We start from the raw sequence: 19,882 nt of genomic DNA on the forward strand, positions 1-19,882 counted from the left end.
TTTTACTTTTGGGAGGGAAAAATACTGAGGGGAAAAAAAAAAACATGTGAGATGTTTATTGTTACATTGTGTTGCATTGTACACTAGGTATCTGTTCGCTTAGTCACCAGTGAGTCAATGAGTTTATGCAGGTTATACCCTTAACAAAAATCTGTGTGGCTAATGTTTGTGTAAAGTGGGCATTTCTTATTTACCTGTTAGACCTACCAGATTTCTAATGCACAGAATGTCTTTGTTTGCACTGCTGCATGCAGTATACCCACAAGATGGATAGCCAGACATTCAGAGAGATTTTGAATGGCTAATGCACTTATGCACAAACACTTTTCATATATTAAGTAGCTATTTACTTTATTCTTGCCCCTATTGGGCTTTTTGGTGACTTATAAAAACTGAGATGAGCTTTGCTAGATTGTGCAAAATAAAATTCCTTTTGTTTTCATTCAAGATGGACAGCAGCAGTAAAGATACCCTGACATACACACACAAGGAAAACAGATTTGTTTTGACAGACTATTATACTACAGAAATATTTATGAATGTAAGCTGCAGCAAAGTGCATCAGTCTTAGAGAATGCAAACCCTGTATACCATGTTCACTAATTTAACAGCAAGACAGGGAGAACTGAACAAAGCCTACTTCATTTTTGCTTAAATAAATAGACTTAATAGTCTAGCAATTTACCATTGAAAAGACTTCTTAAATGTCGTATTTTTCACAAAATAGGAATATTTCTTGCATACACTGTTAAGTGACCACCCTTTATTTTGCAATCAAAGATCAGAGCTGGCAGAACTGAAGTGGTTTGGCAGCTGCAGAGATGAAACTGAACTGAACAAACAGTTTCTTAAGTGATGCTTGGATAGAAGAATTTGGAAACTGTTCAGCTTTTTTTTGAATTCATTTAAATGTGTGAATCCTGCTTGTTAGACTCTTGGGAGTAATTTTTATATATGGCACTGTATTTTATGATGATGTTGGGAATGCAATAGAAGAAAAGTATTAAGAGAAATTTATTGTAGCGAAAGGTACAGCTTTATTTACATTGCTAATGTAGTCAAGAGGTTTCGCTGCAATTTACATAGATGACATTAATAATTCTTTATTTTTGTTGCCCACATCTAATAACTGAGTCCTGTTTTATAAAGTGGAATCTTCCTATAGACTACGGCTAACATATATCCACAGTATGTATTCAGTGAAGGCATTAAGGATTAGTGGAGAAACACTTGCTTTGGAAGTTTTAGGGAAGTGTTATCCATCAAGGTTCAGAAATGACAGCCTCATCAACGAATTTCTGTAGAGCCAACATCTCCAAATCATTTTGCTTGTCAAATACAGAGTCATTTCATATTACTTTCTGCAATAGGAAGTGCCTTCATAGTTTTCAGTCACAACAGCATCTCTTTCGGGACAAGCTTCTCCATTGTTGCACACTTGCAGAGTTGTTCTTCAGTGCTTTGGTTCCATCAGCTTCCACTCTTCAAGGTATGAAAATTCTTAATTTATCAGAAATTGATGAGACAGACGTTCCTCGTTGTCTAAACTATCTTCTCTGCTGGAGAATCCAAGGAAGAAAAGATGACAACTCGTGCAAAGAGTAGCTTCCTTTATCTAAGCAACAGCTTCTCATTCAGCATGAGGTCTTCATAGCTAATGAGGATTTTGGTTGTACTGGCATTTGGTCACACTAAACAGGGCAGCCAACTGGCTCTAGCTTCAGTGTTTTGATGCTTCAGTGAGTTTTATCTTTTCACTAGATTCAGTACTTTCTATACAATGCAATGAGGACTCCACAGATGCGCTGCATTATTTTTCAGCAGCAGTGATATGGATTTTTGATAGGCACTTTAGTGCATTGGGGTTATGGGAATGGGTTTGGTTTGAAGGAACAGATTATGTACATTCAGTTATCCCAAAGGTATTGGTTATTACTCTGAGGTTAACATGCAGGAAATAATGGAAATTATTGGAAAATACTGGGTCTGAACCTACATTACTTGCTCACAGAAATCAACAGATTTTGGATGTGCGAGATATGTAGATGTGGTCCAGCAGAAGTACTTGTACAAGTGTTTTATGATCTACAGTGATAACTCTACAATGTTGATCCCTCACTGCTGCTGAATGCTGAGCTAACCCTGGACAATTTATTTGCCATCCTTTGTGTCCTTCCTCATTACAACTCATCTTGAAGCACATACCTGTCCTCTGCCACCAGCAAGTCCTATAATTTGTTGTTTGAATTACCGTAATGCACAGAAAACTCACTATCCAAGAGTTTTCTCTTTGTCTAGGCACTTATGGTCTACATTGGCAACATCTCTAATATATTTCAGGGTTTATCCTCACAACATCCTTGTTATATTGTATCATCACCTCCATTTTACAGAAGGGAAACTGAGGCACAGATTAACTGACTTGCCCAAGGTGACAGAATCAGGGATTGAATCCCAGATCTGCATCTGACTTTAACAACTTAACCATAAGACCATCCTTCCATCCCATGACAGGCATTTTGTCAGAGCATAGACTTCAGATAAAATTTTTAAATGCATATAGGTGACTTAGGTCCCTAGATACCAGTGATTTTCACTAAGCACTATGGAAGAGTCGAATTACTGCTTGAGCACCCCCTTGTGACTTGGCACATCATTGCAGGTTCTCTTCTCTCTGTCAGTGGTCACTCCAGGCCTGTGGTAGTCTGCCTCTCCTTGTGACTCAGCCCTCTGGCAAAGTCACATTGTAGTCTGACCCCTTCCAGGGTAACAAGAAGTCCAACAAACAACAGTCTAATGTCCTTACAAAAGGTTTTTGGCCCCAACTCTGGGCCAGTCCAGGGACCCTATGACCAGCAGCCAAGGTCTGTTCCTTCAGACTCCTTGTAGTTGCCTCCCTGGACTTCTTCCTGTCACAGTCTGTCAGCAGGCCTCTTCCAAAGAAATTCATCCTTCTTTCAGCGCTGGCTGGCTCTCAAATCTCTCCTCTAGAATCCCCCAATAAAGCCTCAAACAAAAAGTACTACTTAACCCACCTTCTGCCCTCCACAGGCTTAATCTTTCATCCCAGCCATATATCTCTACATAGGAGAGGATCACAGGGCCAACTCTCCCCCTGGGATTCCTCCTTGACCCTCCTCATCTCACTAATCCCAGAGAATGATTACAAAGTTTCTCCTTGCAGCCTCTTTCTAATCTGTGCTTCTCTTCTTTATGGTCACCATTCAGCTCCTTCCCCATCTCACCTTCATCTTTAATTAAGCCTGAACCATCCTCCAGGTGCAGCTAAATGGGGTTAATTGGCCTCTCAGGCCCAAATCCACCCTTTCAGAGCCAAAATGTCATTTATACCCCGTCACAAGCACTTAAAAATTGTATGGCTTCAGAACTGGACACTAGTTTGGGGGGGGAGGGGTTAGCCTGCTGTGTGCCCCACAGTTCAACAGAGTTTCTGCCCTTTCCAGGATTGAACACTGCAAATCCTAAAATATTGTTTGATGGTGGTTGAACAAATCGTAAGGCATTGGCTAGTGCAGTAGTAATATTAATTTCCATTTAAAGGGGAAAAGGAATGTTGAACAGCCCAGGCTACCTACATGTATTTTAAACTGGGATGGGTAAACCCATTTTGCCTAATCTCAAACCCACTCTGACACTTATTGAACGTGATCAGGTTTGTGTTTTGCTTAGAAGGGGCCTGTGGAAGAAAGAGAAACAGAGAAAGAAGAAAGCCAAATAAATATACTGTGTGCAGGCGTTGACCTGTATCAGCCAGGCTTCTTGGTTTTCTTCTGGACCCAAGACACAGTGGTCTTTTCTTAGTTTGTAAACATGTTTTTCAAAAGAATCTGCCTAGTAATAGGGGACATGGTTTAAATGGAAAACGGAATCCATAAACTAGTTTTGTGAACCCCTAAATATAGTTTGAGAGCTTTGCAAGCCTCTGAGTTTACTATCCCCAGTTTTAAGCGCGATGATGACTAAAAGGGTAACATTGTCCATTGACTTGTTTTTGCTAAAATTCTAAACACCAACAGGCCAAAATGTTATTGCTGCCTTCTGCTGGTGCTGAATTATAATAATAAAGAATTCTCTCTTTTCTAAAGCCACCGGGAAAAAAAATAGCTATATAAGGTTGGCCTCATCTGCTACTTTGCCAAGGAAGTGTTGGCTTTTTGTTCTCGCTTTTCCTCTCTTCAAATGAAATAAAATTATAAAGAAAATATACATTTTATTTTTCCACAAGTTAATTAGTTATTTACCTTCTTCAGATTTCTCCATTGCCTTGTATGTGTTGAAGGAAGGCAACATATTACTAGCAGGGACTGCTGGAAGCTACTTTAAATCTGCCTGCAGCTAAAATTTTTTATTAATGTAAATACTACTATTCTGTGTAATTTTTATAAACCTGGCTCTGCAAAAACTCTTGCTGCCACTGACTTGGATAAAGAATTATAGAAGAAATTATTTATTATGAGAGAATAATATATGTCATTGAGGACAGAATTGTAGACAATAATTAAAAGTGGTGATCTTTTTTCCATTGCGTATTCATGCAAGAAAGATGAACATTTGCGTTTATGGAATGCTTGAGTTCTGACGTTACAGCTGCATGAAATCTGATGAAACGTCTCTTTCTCTTATTTTCTTACTTCCCTCATGAGGGCCCAAGTGTCAGTTGGTATTAATTTCAAGTTGTATAACTGGAGAGACTGCTTTTCTTTTGTAACAGGACTAGCGTGTGTTCTTTCTTAAGTTTGTTTACTATTCCAGTACTGTTCCCAAAGTAAAAGGTTATTATATTGTAAAACTGCAGATATGTGGTGTAACCGAACACCCCCAAAATATAATGTGCATCTCATTTCTTATTTAATGTAAACATAGAATCAGTGGTACACTTATAAAGAAGCAAAACACTGCAATATTTATAAACCTATAATTAAGTAGATTACAAATATACTTACAAAACAAGGTTAGCTTCTTACAGAGATAACATAGAGACAAATGAATTGGTGAAGTGGCATTTTAAATTTCTGAAACTGGGGTCAGTGTGACCGTCTATTTGCTTTCTTTGAGCTGTATGCCTTTTGCTTAATGCAGTAATGAATCATTAGACAGACACTTTCATTCTTGTCAGCTAAACACAAAACTTCAGGCAGTTTTTCAGTTTCACAAAGTCTTGCTGGCTGTGGTTTTGTTTTGCAAAATTGACACCAAGGTGGAATGTTTCAGGTTGTGGTTCCTAAGATCTGATGTGGGGAAATTTAAGTAGATGATAGTAGTTTAGGGCAATGATGATTAAGTAAAGGTAAGAGGGGGGGAAGCTGAGTTTGTTTTTGATCTTTCCAACTCTTGTAGTCCAGGTTTCTGCAAAATTAGACTCAGTAGTTATGAGCAGGGATCTATTTGATCTGAATCCTCACAGTTCAAGAGCTGGATGGGTGGGATTCAACTAAATAAACGGCCCATTTTGACTGCTAACAAAGACGAATTCCACACTTTTAATTTTAATAAGAACTGTTTATACATCCCAGGGATGGATGTGTCCATAAAAAGACAACAGCATTTTTCAAAACAATTCATTTGGGAAACAGTCACATGACCTTTTTACTGCCTTTAAGATAGCAATAAAACTAGCTCAGCCAGTTAGCCCTAATGAGGGAGAAAGAGAAAACATCATCCTCTTCCCTTTACTCCATCTAATTATAATCTGTGTCAACTGACTCCAAGATCAGCTGAATCCTAATTGACCTCAGATATTGTACAGTGAAAGATAGTCAGAATTGCCAAACCAAATGGAAAAATAAACAAACTGTAATTAGTACTTAAACTCCTAATTTTCCATTTCATATTTCCCTGCTATTATTCATAATTGCAATATCTTCTTTAAAAGTTGTTTTTAAGGCTGAATTTTTAGAAGTTGGGCACCATGTAATGAATCTCTTGAAATACATAAGCGGCAAAGAGTCCTGTGGCACCTTATAGACTAACTGACGTGCAGGTGAATGTCAGACCTGTTCATGATGAAAACAGCACCTCCTTTATCAGCCTCTTTGATTATAATGTTTGGTCTACAACCCATCCTGGACAACGATCCCTCACTTTCACAGACCTTGGGAGGCAGGCCAGTCCTCGCCCACAAACAACCCGCCAACCTGAAGCATATTCTCACCAGCAATTACACACCGCACGATAGTAACTCTAACTCAGGAATCAATCCATGCAACAAACCTTGATGCCAATTCTGCCCACATATCTACACCAGCGACACCATCACAGGACCTAACCAGATCAGCCACGCCATCACCGGTTCATTCACCTGCACATTCACCAATGTAATATATGCCATCATGTGCCAGCAATGCCCCTCTGCTATGTACATCGGCCAAACTGGACAGTCCCTACGTAAAAGGATAAATGGACACAAATCAGATATTAGGAATGGTTATATAAAAAAACCTGTAGGAGAACACTTCAATATCCCTTAAGCACACAATAGCAGATTTATAGGTAGCCATCCTGCAGCAAAAAAACTTCAGGACCAGACTTCAAAGAGAAACTGCTGAGCTTCAGTTCATTTGCAAATTTGACACCATCAGCTCAGGATTAAACAAAGACTGTGAATGGCTAGCCAACTGCAAAAGCAGTTTCTCCTCCCTTGGTGTTCACACCTCAACTGCTAGAAGAGGGCCTCATTCTCCCTGATTGAGCTAACCTCGTTATCCCTAGCCTGATTCTTGCTTGCATATTTATACCTGCCTCTGGAAATTTCCACAACACGCATCCAGCGAAGTGGGTATTCACCCATGAAAGCTAATGCTCCAATATGTCTGTTAGTCTATAAGGTGCCACAGGACTCTTTGCCGCTTTTACAGATCCAGACTAACATGGCTACCCCTCTGATACTTGAAATATATATTATTTATTTCTGGAGGCAAGCAGTAAGTACCATAGAGACGTTCAATAGGAAATAAAATAGTGATGAATATTAAGTACATCATTCAAAGTTCCTTCCAGGGCTGCAGAATTCACTCTGTTTTGAAAGTGACACTTTCTTAAACCAAAATTTCAAAGACTCCCTGAAAGACTTTGCTTAATTTTAGGAATGTGACTACATTGACTACAATGTGACTACGTGTATGCTTAAAGTCTTGTGTGTGGGTTTGGCAGTATTTGCAGGATCGGGGACTAAATTTGCACTTACAGTTTTACAGGCACAATCAGTTTGTGTGTTGCAATAATAGAATTTTAATTCACACACAGGATTTGCCCACAAAGAGAAGTTAGCTAGATCTGTTCATACCTGAATGGCACACACAAATTCTGTTTGCATAACCAAACCAAAGTGATGTTCCTTTGAAATCTTGCTGTATATTTACAGGTTTCAGAATAGCAGCCGTGTTAGTCTGTATTCGCAAAAAGAAAAGGAGTACTAGTGGCACCTTAGAGACTAATCAATTTATTTGAGCATAAGCTTTCGTGAGCTACAGCTCACTTCATCCGATGCATTCAGTGGAAAATACAGTGAGGAGATTTATATACACATAGAACGTGAAAAAATGAGTGTTATCATACACACTGTAAGGAGAGTGATCACTTAAGATGAGCTATTACCAATAGGAGAGCGGGGGGGGAGAAAACCTTTTGTAGTGATAATCAAGGTGGGCCATTTCCAGCAGTTAACAGGAACCTCCGAGGAGCTTTGGGGGTTTGTGGGGGGGGAATAAACATGGGGAAATAGTTTTTACTTTGTGTAATGAAATATATATATATATATTTTTGAAATCCCTAATCCTGGCTTCAAAGATTTTATTAGAATAACTGAATCCCTGTATTAATCTCACCCTGTATATTCTGACACTTATACAAGTAGTGTTAAAATCCCCTTTATTTTTGATATTCTTTTATGTGAACAAGAGAGTCATTAACTCCCCAATCCCAGAAAATGGTGCTTTTGCTCTGTTGCTTGTGTGGAGTATCCCAGTATAGGGAGCAGTTTCCTGCATTGCAAGATCCATTCAGAGCCTTCGCATTCACAAGTGAAATATTACATCTGTGGGAATTATCACCTATAACAGTGCTAACTTTTGACGCAGATGCTTTTTGTTTATAGCCCCAAATCTGAAAAGAGAGGCTCTTGCTGGTATTGTACATTAATTTACTAACCTTAGCAGTCTGAGGAGTAGGTTGCTGCAACTGTATAGGGTTTGCTGTCATAAACAATGACAAAAATATCTCTTGGATTCTGACTGTGACAACCCACTCCCCTTAGTCATAGCCCATGCCACTCAGTATCTCCTAATATTGCAACAGTGATTCCTAACTTCTGGTTATAAGAACTCCTCCAATAGTCTCATTTGCTGTATACTTCACAAACTATCTTAAGCTGTGCTACTGTGCTGACCTCTCCCCTCCCAGAGGTAACTGCCTTTCAGTAATGCCTGGTGTGGTTCATGCATGTGCTTATTTTTAGATTTGTTCTTGTGGAAGTGCCCATCAAATGTACTGGACAGAGTACTAACATTTAAAAGATACTGCTTAATAGAGGGGGACAAAGAATAATATCCCATCAGCCATAGCAAACTCTCCCCAACTCACTCTCTACCCACTTGGAGAAGAGATCTGAGACACAGATCATCAGGGAGAATTCTGTCCATAGTTTGTATAAACCCTCTGTATACTTTACTGTGAAGTTGGTATATACATGTAAGATATTATTATCATTATTTAAAGTGATATTTATATAAAGAGACAATCCCGGCAATATTTCCAAAGCAGCTGCTTTATTGCCAAAGGGGAGTTGGAGAGCATAAACTCAGTGGGTGAAATAGGAACTTCAGTGGAACCAGGAATTTCACCTAGTGTCTTGCCTGAAATTTATCATTACAAACCGACAACTGACCCTGACATACTGTACCTTATTAGTGCAAAATATGCTCCTGCAGCAGTGATATTTACAGCTTTCTGGTTGCTCAGTTGTGCATGTTATGAACAGCATAAATGCCATTTTGGAGGAAATTGCAGGTACATAACGTAGCTGTGAGGATGATCCATGAAGCCTGCACTGCTGTAGCATGTTCTCTGCTCACTATTCTCCAGGACTTGGAAGTCTGCAGAGAGCGAGGATTCTGTTATTATTTAAGGAGAAAAATAGGGGGAAAAAATCATCATCGTAAGCTAACACCACCACAGTGTTTCCCAGTGTGATTCTTATCATCTGTGTATGTCATCACATGGTCCATATATTTGTTCCTAGCTCTGCCATTGACTTGCAGCATGACCTTGGTCAAGTCATTTATTTTTCTGTATCACAATTCCCCACCTTAATGTAAAGTGAAGATAATATTGCTTATGTAACTTTGAAACAGCTTTGAGATACATAGATTAAAAACACTAAGTGCTAAGTAGTATTATTTTAGTCTATGAAGATATAGGGTTATGAAACTGTCCTTACATGTTTTTCTTACAGTGCTGAGCATACTGTTCGTGTTTAGCAAGTAAATAACAATAGAAAGAAAGAAAAAGGACTGTGAAAAATGTTAGTTTTTTCCCTCCAAAATAAATAAATAGTTTTCAACAGTTTTGTAACTGAACAGGTTTTTTGAATGTTCATGTACAAAGATTGATCATTTTCTCTGTTGGACCAAGGGATTTAAGGTACAAGAAACATCTAGGAAGTGAAAACCCACATTAAATTTCAACAATTTGTTCTTCATGTACTAGGTTAGAGCAACTGGATCCCTTAGTTAAGATATGTCAGATTAAACTATATATAAAATAGCATTATAGATAGAATGTATCTAGTCATTTCTAAATAAATACTGGCAAATACGAGAGCAAAATCTGGGGATGGATACCTGCATTAGAGTCACTGAACAATTAACTAGGAATTTCATCTTTTATTTGACTAGAAAAACAGTCCATAAATCAAATCGCAAATTTTGCTATAGAACAATTCAAGTAAAAGCCTCAGTTATATTATCCCTTCTATACTTTTTCAATGTAATATGGCCTATTCTTTAGGGGGATTTTTTTTTTACCTTATTGTATACAAACTTATTTGAAACAGCATGAGCTGTCTTGTCAGGTACTAGATATCATACATCGCATGAGATTCTGTAATACAGAGATACCATTTCCAAACAATTAGGTATTTTGATTTTAGTCTAAAATCTTTTACAAATCAATATATTTTCCTTTTTAAAATAATTCTTCTGATGTGTTTCATGACAATGCAATAAGCACAATTGGAAATGAAGAAAAGTGGCACCTTGTTGTTCAATATGAGAGAGAATCAAAGCAAATATTTTTTCTGGCTTATATGATCCTTTAGTTCTTTAATGCAGAGTACAATTCCCAGGTAAAATCAGGTAAATCCAAGCTTTTAAACACTCACTGACAGCTTGGATGAATTTCTACATTCTTTTAGTAAGACTGTTCTTTTCAACAGGACATATAATAAAGGGATGACTATAAGGATTAAATACTAATGTGAGAAAGAAATGAATCTTAAGTTAACAACCACAAAGAATGACTATGGGTATGTGAAGCATTTGTTTTCAAGACATTATGATGTTTTAAGCACATACCTAGTACTTTCTACACATGCTGAGTAACCAGGCTAATTAAAAAAGCCCATATAGCTCTTGTTAAAATCTGTTCGAATTTTTGGAGCACCTGTTATAACAGAATGCCCACAGACTTGATAGTTTAGCGCCAAGACACCTGCTACCTTATGTCTCACAGTATGTTCAGTTTTATACTGATAGTAAAAGAAAAAAATCCACTTTTGGACATTTAACAATCTCATAAATGATAAGAAATAAGTCTGAAAATTTAGTGATTTAACCCTTCCAGCGTCACTTCTTATTGCTATACCTATAGTTTTCTGTGAGCAGGCAGAATATACAGACAATGTATAACCCTGGGACCATTTCGTTTCTTTGTTGCTGAAGCCATTATATCCAGTATTTACAATGCTGAGCAGGAGGCATAAACCACCCTGCATTTTATTCCAGAGATTTTACAACTGTAGCTAGTATAGTCAGTGGATATTTCATGCATAAGTGTAGTTTATCTGAAGAAAGGAATGGGCATTATATTTCTAGCTAGTTTCTACTTTGTATCCTTGATCTATTCCCATTTTTTGCTACAAAGCTATAAAAAGAAATAAAGCAACATGAGACAATTATCCTTTCTCCCTCCGCCCCTCAAAAAACTCCCCACGTTGTTCAACAAATTCTGTGATTTTGCAGCATACAGAGAAATGTCTCAGTGAATGTTTTTATTAATAGATGTGTATAAGTACTGTTCTCTTTGGAAGGAAGTAAACACCAGGAAGAGAATGAATTATTAAAGATGTTACTAGAGAGTATAAGCAGGTGTAATTAAAGGACAGAAAAATATTTAAGCTGAATATTATGAATAACTCACTGACAATGGCCCCAATCCTTCAATCACTTATGCATATAGATAAATTTACACATTTGGACCCATTGTGGACTAGGACCACTGGACTAGGACCACCGAGGGCTATTATAGATTCCCAGGGTGCAATCCGGTATATTACAGTAAATGGGAATTTTGCCATTGATTTAAATGAGGTCAGGATTTCCCCCTTAGATTTTAAGGCCAGAAAGGGCCATTATGATCATCTCCCCCAATCTCTTGCATAACACAGGCCATATACTGTAGTTCAACAGGGAGCAATCTTTTAGAAAGACATCTGATCCTGATATAGATTTCAAGTGATGGAAAATCCACCATATCCCTTAGTAAAATAATCTCCAATTAGCAGCAATGTACACGAGTGCTTTTTTCCCCCATCAGCATCTGGCCAAGAGGTTGAGACCTCTCCCCCTGATGTAAATCTCTTTGACAGACATCCATGGCTTTGCCATCTCTAGACTGGATTAAAGCAGTGCAATCTACAAGGGGCTTTTCTTAAAAAACAGTTTGCAACTTCAGCAAGGAGACTATATAGCAACCTGAAAAATAAGAGCACTTTACATTAGTGGTCCATAAACTGTATTGGCATCCAATTTGTTCCTGAGTACAAGTAATGTTGTTGCTTTTACGCTTTATGATTTGGGTGTAATTTTGTGTCATACTATGCTTGCTCGGTTCAGATGAAGTGACTAAAAATGACAGACCCCTAGATTTGTTCATCTGGAATTGTAAACAGGGCATTCATAGCAGCTCTGAAATTCACTTCTCATGCTGCCAAAAGCCCAGATGTGATGGTTTTCAGGATAAGTTACTAAGCCCGTCTAGTTATCCAGACTTTAAATGTCCAGGTGTGGTTGAGTGGAGACACCTTCAGGTCCATCTTCAAACTTAGTGAAGTGGGGTTTGCTTGGTATTGGAGTTTGATTTATTTTTGAAAAGCGGTTCAATTATAAATGTATTCATGTACCTATAATTTAGTGATAGGTACACTCTAGAAATGGAACTGTAAGCCTTTTGAGGCAGCGACTGCATGTTCCTATGTGAGTGGATGGCGCCTAGCACATTTTAGGTGGTAGAGCACCTCTGCTGATCCACTGTGTTAGCTGATGTTAGGACCATGCAGAAAAATGCTACCTCACTGTGGGAAGGTCTGTGTACTCTGTTACTGTTACACATTTATATTGCTATACAAATACATAGTGAATGACAGTCCCTGCCTCAAAGAGCATACAATCTAAAAAGGCATGAGAGGTGAATGAGAAAAAAAACGTGGGTTGGGACGGGGAGCAGGGAAGACAAAGTATAAATATAGGATGTACACAATTTTTAGGATGTACACAATTAGTTGGGAGCAGGTGATTTAGCTCATTCGGACAGTAAAATAAATACACTGTGAGAATGAATATGAAAATAATAATCTAGGTGTTGGGGAGGGTTAAACAAAGATTTAAATTTTCTAAACATTTATTTGTATTTAAATTTTTTCTCATGAACAGACTTTATGTACTAGAAACTTTGGTGTTTAACACTTCTCATCTCCAAGTACAACTGTTGAAAATTTAACCTAGGAAAACTAATTGGTATCAGACACTAAAATTTCTTGCAAGTTATGGGAAGTGTTAGTTGTGGGAATAACATTTTTTCCATACTCTGCATATTGATTTGCCTTTGAGATAAAAAGCATCAAGAAAGCAGGTGATAAGCCTTTGTTAATGCCTCTGTGATGAAATGCTGCAGCTACAGGCTACTGTTGATAAACAGGTTTTGAATTAATTAGTTCTGCATAATTATCTGAGCTATCAAGTCTCTAAAGCCGAATGAGACTGGTTTTCATACTAGTTATACACCTCTTGACAGCCATGAAAAATGTTTTTTATTTTCAAAAAGATCATCACTTTAAAAAAACCTAGCTTTTACTAGAATAACAAAATATTATTCTACTGTAATGGTAGAAGAAATATTAATGACAATTACTCTTGTTGAATTACAGAGATGTAGCAGAACACTTTTGAGATTGCTGGTCAAACGGCTGGTAAAGGAAGAGATGGGCACTAGACTTGAATATATGTGGTAAAGTCCCTCTGCCTTTTGGGCTATGAATCCTTAGTGAGGAGGGGGCACATAGACCTCAAAAGGCATTGGAACCAGGGGAGGAGGCTGGAAAAGCTCTGCATGGATGTTTGTACCTGTTGAGTGCCATATCGTATAGCAATTAAATGTGAATATAATGCTTGTGAGTTGCTGCATGCATTAAGTTCATTTATAATATCCATACTCTATGTTATAAGGTAATATTTAAGTGTTTTATTCTGTAACTATAAAGGTGTTTGCTATGAAACTGGAAACCTCCACAGTCAGGGGAGAAGAATTACCGAGTCTGAAATATCAGTTTACCACAAGAGATGTCATCTCCTGCCCAACAAAACAAGGCCTCTAAACATCAGACAAGCTATTGCAGAACATCAGTGGATTGTTCCCTCTACACCCATGAAGAGGAGATATGTACAAACACTCATCCCTTCAGCTTGAGCTCTGGGGAAAAGGAATAAAAATCCCTGTCAAGAAGAAATTGCTCTCACTATACTGCTTGCAATTTGGAGAGGGCGATATTTCTAAACATAAGCAAGGGATCCCTGAACAGCTTACCTTAAAGGTCATAAAGTATAGAGCTTGCACGTTACAGTAGCTTTTATTACTTTTTGGAACCTAACACCGCAACTCATTTGCATGTGTATGTTTACCAGCTTTAACCTTGTAAATAACTTCTTTCTTTTTCATAATTAATAAACCTTTAGTTAATTTAACAAACAATTGGCAACAAGTGTTTCACTGGTGAGAGATCTCGGGTACACTTGACTTGGGGTAAGTGACTGGTCCTTTGGGTGTGGGAGTGACCAGAATATTGTTGCGTTTTTTTGGTATAAGGGACCATCTATCACAAAGGCAGGCTTGTCTGGGTGGCAAGATAGACTGGAGTGCCCAAGAAGAGTGTCTGTGACTCCATGTTAAGGTTGGTATAGTGCTTCAGGAATTCACACTTGATCCTTGGTTGGTGAAATCTAATTATAGAACATACAACCAGTTTGGGGTTTGTGCCCTGGTTTATAACAGTCTGCGCTGAGGTTGGCATTCATGATCATGAGCCACTCTAGACAGTTTGACATAGGCATTTTTATATCATAAAAACAGCCACACTATCTAGCTCAGTACTTGTCTTCTGACAGTAGCCAATGAACAGAGGGAATGAACAGAACAGGTTATCATCAAGTGATCCATCCCCTGTCACCCGTTCCCAGCGTCAGGCAAATAAAGGCTGGGACACCATCCCTGCCCATCCTGGCTAATAACCATTGATGGACCCCTATCGTCCAGAAACTTATCTAGTTTTTTTTTTTAAACCGTGTTATAATCTTGGCCTTCACAACATCCTCTGGCAAAGAGTTCCACGGGTTGACTGTGTTGTGTGTGAAGAAATGTTTCCTTTTGTTTGTTTTAAACCTGTTTGTTATAAGCTTAGGAGCCCCAGCCCTGGACCAGGACCCCATTGTGCTAGATGCTGTACAAATGCTGAACGAAAAGACAGTACCTAAGAACATAAGAATGGCCACACTGGGTCAGACCAAAGGTCCAGCCAGCCCAGTATCCTGCCTACCGACAGTGGCCAATGCCAGATGCCCCAGAGGGAGTAAACCTAACAGGTAATAATCAAGTGATCTCTCTCCTGCCATCCATCTCCACCCTCTGACAAACAGAGGCTAGGGACACCATTCCTTAACCATCCTGGCTAATAGTCATTAATGGACTTAACCTCCATGAATTTATCCGGTTCTCTTTTAAACCCTGTTATAGTCCTAGCCTTCACATCCTGCTCCAAAGAACTTACAATATGAGTAGAAGAGAAGAGACAACAGGTAGATAGACAGACAGAGTGACATGGGCCTACAAGGAAACATTGAGACATGAGATTCTGGCATATATATAAACATGGAAAAGATTTTAAAATATTTTGGTTTTTTAATATATTTCTTTAACTTTGAAGCTAAAAGTATTCCACTAATGATTTAGGATCTTAAACGGATTTGTATTGTATTATAAGTCTGAACAGCATTTCAGTCCACCTTTACCTTGATACTCCAGCAAAGTAGCTCATCCTACTAACCCAGTCACCATGGAATTTTGTAGGGAATGAGCAATTTTAATAACCAGAAAAGAGAAAAAAACTTATATTAAATATTAGTCCACTTTGAATTTCTCCAATGGCTTAACAATTCACATGGCATTAATATTTGATGACCAGGCCCTGATCCTGAAATTTACTGTATGTGGGTATAAAGCAGCACCTGCACAGAATCTCCTTGAAGTCAATGGTGCTCTGTTTACATAGAGTACTAATGCACATACTATAAATTGCAGGTTTAGAGCCAACCTGGTTCCCTAAGAAACTTGGATAGGGTGGATGCTCTGTCTTCATAAATCCCAACTGCTTAAGCATCAACAACTAATAAAGTCTGGTGTGTCCCAGCTCTATGTTAAAGTGATTGGCTTGGCTTTCAGTGATCAGTCTGGATGGACCAGTTTAGCCATAACAGTCTACTCTTTGAATAATGCATCTATAAATGCTTTTAAAGATCAGGAATAACAAAATAGGTCTTTCTTCTTTAAGATGTGCACTACCTAATAAATAAAGAAATAAAATAAAATAAAAACAGACGAACATAAGTTTCTCCATATCAGATTAGACCATTGGCCCATTACCCTTCCTCATTAAAGTTTCAAAAGAAAGTGAAAAACACTATGTAACATAGCCAGTGTGTAATATTGTGTATATTTGGGGGAGTGAGTGCAATGCTTCCTGACCTCTACAGTTTTTGAACCCTGAAGTATGAGATTTGTTTAAATTGAATATTACTGTTACAGCAAGCTTGCATAGCTACAAATGTTATTAGGGCTCATCAAAATAACCTGTTCTTTTTCAAATCCAGCCATAGTATTTTCCATTATCAATAAACATTATCTTCAAACCTAGATTTATATATTTAAAATTATTTTATATTACACACAGAGAAACTATGTTAAAAGGACATTATTAAGGCTGTAAAGTCAAACACTCAGAAGTTAGAAAATGTCAGAATTAAGGTTGCCCGTGCAACCTTGCCTCTGTCACTTGAGTGAATGGAGTAACTAATAGCAATAATATGTTGTAATCCTCTATGTGGATCAGAATCAGGGAGGAATGGGACACTTGGTCAATGGGTTCACAGATATTTGCTGACAGCAGAGGAATGGTGACACTCAGGAATCTGGGTTCCATTCAAAGCTCTGGAGAAGCATGTGCTCTAATGCGTATGGATTGATCTGCCCATTTCCCACAAGTCTGATTGCTTTCGCCCCATCCCCTCCAACCTGTCTCTCTCCCAGTCCCAATCTGGTCTCTTTCCCACCCCTGGCTCCTTGTCTCAGTTTCATTATCTATGCATAGCTCCTCTTCCCAATCCCAGCCTAGCCCATTCTAGCTCCTTGCCCAGCCAGTCTCAATTCCTCAGGCTTCTCATCCTAGTCCCAGTCTTCATCTCTCTCCCAGCTCCGCATCTGATCTTTCTGCCCCTTGTTCCCTCCACACTGGTTCCTAGTCCCAGTCTTTTTGTCAAGACACAGCCCCAGCCTCCTCCTCCTCCTCTAACTCTTCATCCAATCTCAGCATCTGCCCCAGCCAACTAGCTCCCACTTGCTCTGCTTCCCTCACCAGTTCCAGTGCCCCCCTTACTTCCAATCATAGTCTTCTCACCAAACAGTTCCAGCCTAACTTTCCCCCTGTACCAATCCCAGCCTATACCCCTCTAGCTCTTGGCCAGCCAGTTCCAAACTCCCAGTCTCACCAGACTTCTAGTGAGAGTCTACTCCTTTGCTTCTCCTCCAACCAAACTTTTGTGCCCTGTGCAGTCAAACCAGGAAGCTTCCTCCTTTATACTGCCTGGGTACCAGCAGGAGGGGTTATTGACAGCACAGGTGAAACAGGATCCCTGCTCTCCCTTCCAGTACCCAGCTCTACGCTGGCCTGGAGAAGCCATTAAAGTCCAGATCCCTTGTAGCCATGGCCTGGAAATGCTTAGTTGCTCTGTGGGGATGACACAGTTCAGTCACACATAGGAGCTGTGAATGGCTTGAATATGCTTAATGAGTACATAAGAATGAGAATCTTCAGCGATTTAAACTGCTAAAAATCAAAGAAATCTGAGCATGTGCAAGTGGTTTCTTTCCAGACTTACAATGTGGCCAACTTTGCATGGGTTTTCACAGGGATGGCTAAAGATACATCCCTGACACAAAGACCACTCCCTGGCCCATTTCAGGTGCCTGCTCCAAAGCATGGGGACACTAGAGCATTTCAAACAAAAGGTCAGCAGAATTTTTTAACATACGCAAAATGATATTTCCCCCTAGCCTTGGTCTCAGAAATGGTTGAACCTTTTTGGCTAAGATTAACAAAAACAAACAAGGAGACAGCACAGACAATTTCAGAAAGTTCAAAGCAATTAAAACAGTTTTATAATGGGAAGTAGTGGTCAGCCTTAATAATAGGAGGCAGTACCAATCCCACCTATAATAGGTTTTTATAAGAATGGAATTAAACATGTGCACTGAAAATGAGTCAGACGCTCATAGCATCCTGTTGATGTGACGGGCCAGCTCTTCTATAAATCCAGGCTACAAAAATGTGCTTGATAAAGAAGCCTAATGTTTTTGGAGAAGATAAGCATTCTAGTTCAGTCGGACCTCACACAAACAGATCTCCCAATACTGTTAATGAGAGCTGTGACTGTAAAGACAGGGTGTGTAAGTAGGAGGGCATGGTCCTCAGAAAAATACCACACTTAGAAATACTGGCTGTTAAAACCTACCATATTTCTAATGGTTTCTTTTATTCAACTTCCTCAGTGAGTTTAGTCAAGCAACAGAGCCCTGAAGCAGTGCTCTATTTGAAAATAAGCCAACAAACTTGGCCCAGTTTTCCTCCTGAACTGACTATTCACAGTTTTCGCTTTCAAGACCTCCTGACCCCACCCTCTATTTTTTCAAGCAACTTTCAGCTTTTTATCTCTTCTGAGTGGGAACAAATGAGACTCATATGGTCCGATTTGCCTGGTCAATCAGCAGAATAGTTCTGTACTTCAGTGCAGCTGTTGATACTACTTAATCAGCGGGGGCAGGATATTGCATACTTGAGAGGTTTTACTCTTCTAGAATCTACATTCTGTCAAAGGGACTTCATTGTATAATCAATGACAGTCAGAAATATTCCATTAATGCAGAACTTATATGAGACATAAATGAAAACAATTTAACACCAGGTACAACACTGCACATATTTTTATATAATCATCCAGTTCAAATTTTCTAAAATGTAATTTGTTGCATGTGACATAGGCAAATTAGCATTTATAACAGCAAAAGGTAGATCATTGTTAGAAGGAAGGATGAGTTAGTTGAACATTTGATTAATTAAATGGTTCTTTTTACTCCCATGGAAAAATATACATCATCCTTTGAAATAAAATTCACTCCATCTTCACAAAGTTTGGGTCACAGTTTTAGAAGTGTTATTAGCTTGAAATGGCTAATATTTTGTCATGCTTTTTGAGGTGCCTAAAACAATTGTACTGTAATTATAATGTGACTTGAGAAGAAGGTCTTTAGAAAAATTATTCATTTGTCAGAATGAGTAGATATTTCATACACAAATCCTTGCCCCTTCCGAACATATTCCTTCTGTATGTTAGTATGTGAATATTAAAGCCTCTCAGAATTGATCTGGCCAGTACAGGTACTTCATTAGGTGAAACATTAGAATTAGTACTAGTTAAATTCCTAAATCCAAATCCTTGCACAGTGAGATGAGAATGGTTGTAATTAAGGGCCAGAACCTGCATCATTCTGTAGTGTGTATTGGCAATTGCCTGCTTGCACAGCACTTCCAGTGTAGAGGCAGACTATGCAGGATGACAATGGCTTCCCCATGTGACACATCGAGTTGCACAGCACCTGGGTACCTCCCTTCACACTGTCTGTGAATCAGAACCAATAAAGTGGTTATATGGAGCATTTTAGAAGTGGAAAGGGTGCATCGTAGCAATGCTTCAAACACAAAAGGTTCATTACAGTCATATAGACTATATTTGAAAATAGCTTAATTGCAAATATGCTATGTAGTTACATCTAATGGAGTAGACAGCATTTGGAATAGGGCTGTCAATTAATCGCAGTTAACTCACATGATTAACTCAAACAAATTAACCATGATTAAAAAAATTAATCACGATTAATCACAGTTTTAATCGCACTGTTAAACAATAGAATAACAATTGAAACTTATTAAATATTTTGGATGTTTTTCTACATTTTCAAATATATTTGTATTCTGTGTTGTAATTGAAAT

The 19,882-nt window shown here is 38.5% G+C and overlaps 1 long non-coding RNA gene across 5 annotated transcripts in view; it reads right to left on the reverse strand.

Moving 5' to 3' along the window:
- Positions 1 to 785: 785 nt before the first annotated feature.
- Positions 786 to 19,882, reverse strand: part of LOC140895577 (uncharacterized) — a 54,538-nt gene continuing 35,441 nt past the window's right edge. The window contains exons 3-5 of one of the 5 annotated variants that reach the window (XR_012154271.1): positions 8,918 to 9,110; positions 4,965 to 6,401; positions 786 to 3,697 (exon numbers count right to left, since the gene is read on the reverse strand). This is a non-coding gene — a long non-coding RNA (uncharacterized LOC140895577). Of the gene's footprint in view, positions 3,698 to 3,805; positions 6,402 to 8,917; positions 9,129 to 19,882 lie in introns of those variants that run through there. The other 4 variants (XR_012154270.1, XR_012154272.2, XR_012154274.1 and 1 more) reach the window with 4 other exon arrangements.

This window comes from Lepidochelys kempii, chromosome 11, assembly GCF_965140285.1.
Source record: "Lepidochelys kempii isolate rLepKem1 chromosome 11, rLepKem1.hap1, whole genome shotgun sequence".
NCBI lineage: Eukaryota > Metazoa > Chordata > Testudines > Cheloniidae > Lepidochelys > Lepidochelys kempii.